The sequence below is a fragment of the Tenrec ecaudatus genome, chromosome 13 (assembly GCF_050624435.1).
Source record: "Tenrec ecaudatus isolate mTenEca1 chromosome 13, mTenEca1.hap1, whole genome shotgun sequence".
Taxonomy (NCBI): Eukaryota; Metazoa; Chordata; class Mammalia; order Afrosoricida; family Tenrecidae; genus Tenrec; species Tenrec ecaudatus.
The window spans coordinates 89,257,959-89,263,364 of NC_134542.1; the positions used below are offsets into that span (position 1 = coordinate 89,257,959).

The 5,406-nt window shown below is 43.5% G+C and overlaps 1 pseudogene; it reads right to left on the reverse strand.

Annotated features, from left to right (window-relative positions):
* Positions 1-3,887: 3,887 nt before the first annotated feature.
* On the reverse strand, positions 3,888-4,258 carry LOC142424897 (large ribosomal subunit protein eL31-like; annotated as a pseudogene).
* Between the last annotated feature and the right edge of the window lie 1,148 nt (positions 4,259-5,406).

Below are 5,406 nucleotides of genomic sequence, written 5' to 3' on the forward strand. Positions count from 1 at the left end.
TGGAGAGCTCCATCTTCAGAACAGTGCAGCAGAGGATCAAATAGGTAGACTTTGTAAACCTGGGGATTTATTGGATGTAAAGTAAGAAAGAGGGGGATTAAAAATGAATGTCTAGATTTTGATTTTCAGTTTGAGCAATTGGGTAGCTGTTTATTGGCCAGAAATGGGCTAATGAGTTTGCTTTTAGTTCAAAGCTATTGCATTTGAGGAACTATGAGCTGTTCCTATGAAGGTGTTGAAGAAAGAGTTGGAAAGAAATGTCTGTAGTTTGAGAAAGAAAGGCAGACTAGAGATATTGGTTTTGGCAATAATAAAATAATGGACTTTAAATTACATCAGAGAAATGGCTGACAACACTTTGCAAGGATATGTTGAATGAAAAGAGCAAAATGGTAGCATTAAACACTGAGAGCAACACGGTGGAGGGAAGGAGGCTTCATAGGAAACTAGGAAGGAGAGAGGTCAGAGGAAAACCAAGGAAAGGTCGTGTCTTATAAAGCAGGAGAACTTTGAGGTGAATGTGGCCAATACTGCTGGAAATCCAAGCAAGAGAAAGACAGACAATTATCCAATTTAGCAAATGGAGGTTTTAAGGGACCTTGGGAAGAACATTTCTTTTGAAATTTTAGTGGTTGAAGTAGCAATTAGATTTCAGCAGGTAGCTGCCTAGGTTGAAGGTAAATAAACAACAATGAGTCTTGAGTGCAGACGGACTGGTTAGCTTTCTACAGGAAGAGGGCCTCCCTTTCCCTGAAACTAGAGGGAAGGGAAAAAGGAAGATGGTGATATTAGGTTGCTTTCTCAGGATTGATAGCAAGAGTTTGAGGGAATTCTCTTTTGCTCATAGCACAATTACTCCTGAATATTAGGTTATATCGTCTACTTAGTGCCTTATTTCCTGTGGGCAACTGAAAACAGAAATTAATTTTTTCACAGTTCAGGAGGCAAGAAATCCAAATGTAGAGCATGACTATAGGGAGAGGGGCCTCTTTGTCTATTCCAGCATCAAGTGGCTGCCGGCATCCTTGAAGTTCCTTGGTTTGTAGATGATCTGAACATATTAGCTTGCTTTGTTTTTCTATCTCTGTGTCTGTTTTGGTATTTTACAGCTCAGAAGCGATTAAGTTTAGGATACACTGTTTACTGGTCTGACCTCAATTTATTGATTGCATTGCAATAAATTACATATGAAAAGTGATGATATTACATTGAATTAGATGTGGTCATGCTATATTTAATTACATCATGTTAGCTAAGATGTCCTAGTGAAGAAAATTTATCTATTCATATTTAACTACTCCATGACAGCATCTAGAGTAGGATTTGGCCAAACAACAGATAACCAGAGCCAATTTGACACATGAAACCAACCATCAGATCTCTATTTCTCTCATGTTCATACTTTTTAGTTCCTAGTTTTTTAGACTGGGACTGTGGTGCTAATGGGTGGCAGTGTCCAGCAGTGAAAAGAGATCCAAACCAAGTATGAGATTTCCCCCCATTATTTTATTGAATTTGGACACTGGTCATATACTTTAATGTCTCTGAAACATCCTAGCATTGTTGTGAGGCTGAAAAGGAGTTATCATATTTTACATTTATACAGGTGTGCATAGCTTAATGGAGCCCTGGTGCAGTGGTGTAGTGTTTGAATGCGAACTGAGAGATCAGTCTGCTTCCATAAAGATTTACAGCCTTGCAGGCCTGGTGGGAAATGATCAAGGGTAAGGTTGCTTAGAGAAGAGGTATACTCTAGCCCAGGTGGCGATGAAGCATGGTAGTAGGGCAGGAGGAAAGTCAAGGGAGATGGAGGAAAGAGCTAGGAGTCAAAGGGCATTCATGGAGGTCTAGACAAAGACATGTACATGCAAATATATATAGGAGGATGGGGAAATAGATCTATGTGTCTATATTTATAGGTTAAGTATTAAGGTGGCGGAAGGACCTTGGGCCTCTACTCAAACACTCCCTCAATGCATGAATACCTTCTTTTATTAAATTGGAACTCTATGATGCTCACTCTCCCGACACAACGGCTGGAGCCAAAGTGGGTGAACAAGTAAATGTGGTGAAGAAAGCTGAAAGTGCCCGGCTATCAAAAGAGATAGTGACTGGGGTCTTAAAGGCTTGAAGATAAACAAGCGGCCATCTAGCTCAGAAGCAACAAAGTCCACATGGAAGAACACACCAGCCTGAGTGAGCGAGTGGTCCCAAAGGGATCAGTTACCAGGCATCAAAGAACAAAAAATCATATCATTGACTGCACACCTCCATGATAGGATCGCTGAAGACAAATGGGTGCATAAGCAAATGTGGTGAAGAAAGCTGATGGTGCCCGGCTATCAAAAGAGATAGTGTCTGGGGTCTTAAAGGCTTGAAGGTGAACAAGCGGCCATCTAGCTCAGAAGCAAATAAGCCCACATGGAAGAAGCACACCGGCCAGTGCGATCACGAGGTGCCCAAGAGACCAGGTATAAGGCATCATGCAAAAAAAAAAGATATAAGTGTGTGTATGTATGTGTATACATGTGTATATGTATATATGCATGTATATATATGTATATATATATCATATTAAATGAAGGGGGAAGTGCAGAGTGGAGACCCAAGGCCCAAGTGTCGACCAATGGAGATCCCCTCATAGAGGGGTTTAGGAGAGGAGATGGGTTAATTAGGGTGTGAGGTAGTATCGATGAAGAACACAGCTTTCCCCCGGATCCTGGATGCTTCCTCCCCCCAACTACCATGATCCGAATTCTACCTTGCAGGGCTGGATAGGACAGAGGCTGTACACTGGTGCATATGAGGGTTGGAGGTACAGGGAATCCAGGGTGGATGATACCTTCAGGACCAAGGGTGTGAGGGACGATGCTGGGAGAGTGGAGGGTGAGTGGGTTGGAAAGGGGGAACTGATTACAAGGATCCACATGTGACCTCTTCCCTGGGAGAGGGACAGCAGAGAAGGGGGGAAGGGAGACTCCGGATAGGGCAAGATATGACAAAACAACGATGTATAAATTACCAAGGGCATATGAGGGAGGGGGGAAGGGGGAGGGAGGAGGGGAAAAAAAAGAGGACCTGATGCAAGGGGCTTAAGTGGAGAGCAAATGCCTTGAGAATGATTGGGGCAGGGAATGTATGGATATGCTTTATACAATTGATGTATGTATATGTATGGATTGTGGTAAGAGTTGTATGAGTCCCTAATAAAATGTAAAAGAAGAAAAGAGAAAAAAATGATTAGGGCAAAGACTGTACAGATGTGCTTTATACAATTGATGTATGTATATATATGAACTGTGAAAAGAATTGTATGAGCCCCAATAAATTGTTAAAATTAAAAAAAAAAAGATTTACAGCCTTGTACACTTCACGCACAGTTCTACTCTGTCCTATAGGATTTGGTTTGTTTGAATCATGCTAGAAATTCTAGGTGTGGAGGGCATAGGACTTAAATATTGCATCCTCCTTTTTGTTCCTACCCCCAACTTCTAGTCCTGAGTTGATTTTTTTCCCTCAGATCATGCAGCCACTCACATGATTTCAGTTATGATCTTGGATAAATACTACATTTATATAATCATCTGTATGCGCTATGCAATTACTTGTAGTTGCAGTGTAACAAACCACCCCACATCTGGTGGTTTAAAACCAGGACTTATATGTCCCTCGGTTCTGTGGATTGACTGGGCTGTTCAATTCTGGTCTTCCGCATACACTCATGTAGCCAAGTTGGCTGATGACTCAGCTATGTGGGAATGAGCAAAGAAGGCTTCTCTCCTCTGTCTGGGGTCTCAGTTAAGCTACTGGGATGTCTGGGCATCTCTTTCTTTTTTTTAATCCCAGGATTTTTGTTTGTTTGTTTGTTTTTTGAAGGCAATCTTCCACTAGTTTTCCTCCACATTGACCTTCTGGAGGTTTTTGAAAGTGGTGACAGGTACATAGGTAACCAATGTACAGAACTTGTTTGGCGAGTCTTTATGCTCATCATGTTTCCTGGACAGTTGGGCGTAGATACTGTAGGGGATGTCCCTGATTCCTTTGGCCCAGACAGCTTTGTTGAGCCTGGGGTTGAGTTGTACATTGGGTGTTCCCATCTCCTTCATGGACAACTTTGAAATCTCCTTGAGTGCCTGAGGACATGCTTCCTGAAGCCCATGCATGGATGCGCTTCTGCATGCTGAAGATGTACTCTCTGTACAGGTTCATTAATAGCCAGATGGCCCTTCTTCTCACTGTCCTTCTTTGCAGTCGCCATGGTGCTGGGATCCCAGGATTGTGTACACCACGGTAGTCTCAGGGGCTCAAAGGACTGAAAGCAGAAGTTGCAAGGCCTTTTCTGGCTTCGCCTTGAAAGTTTCACAACATCACTTTGCCACCTTCCCTGCTAAAAGCAGAGTGGGAAAACAGAGTAGGAAGTCCCATTGCAAAGGGACTTGGCCTCTGGAGGAGTGATTCACGGGGGAAAGTTCCTGTGTTAGGCCAGGCTGTCTAGAGAAGCAAATCCAGTGAAACTCATCTATGTATAATGCAGAACTTTATATCAAAAAGCAAGCTTATATCAAGAAGGCATCCCAATACAGTCCAACTCAGGTCCATAAGTCTGAAACAAGCCAGGGTCCTCTTGAGACTCATGTAGCTGCAGGCTGATGATGCAGAAAGGTGAAGCACGAAGCGGGAAAATCACAGGCCAATGGGTGCAGTCAAGTGGATTCCAAGTTGGTGGAAGCATGGCAGTGTACCAACAGACCTCAGAGTCAGGCGGTCCCCAAGGGGCCGTCCCTGGAGGCAGGCAGAGTCCCAGCAACAGGAAGACAAAGGGACAGTGTGGTAGTTACCTAATTTCATGTCAACTTGAAGATGTATGAAAACATAGGGGTGGTATCCAAACCTGTTAATCAGCTCACAGCCTAATGGTGCCTTTTCGTGGGTGTGGCCTTCTTATTAGGATGGCCCTGGAAACCGCCCCCCCCCCGCCTCTGGCTTTCAGTTCCTGCTGGCCACCGGACTGCTGTCAGAACCCTGCCATGTTTCCACTCGTCTTGGATCCTCAAGGCTTTGCACCCACCGGCCCATGATCTTCCTGCATCCTACATAATTTTAGATGTCTGTGTGAGTCTGAAGAGAGATTTATGGACTGTTATTGGATTTATGGACTTGAGTTGGACTGGGCTGGGGCACTTTCTTGATATATTATTCTTATTACTCCTTGATATAAAGCTCTTTCTTACACATATATGAATCTCACTGACTGTGTTTCTGTAGTCAACCAAGCCTAACACAGACAGAGAGTGCTCTCAGTGTCCCTCACTCTTCTACAACAAGGCTTATGACACTCAAGGTGCCATCAGCTATGACCAATTGCTAGGTTGGGCCCCCACTACCTTTATCCAGGACACAATCCCT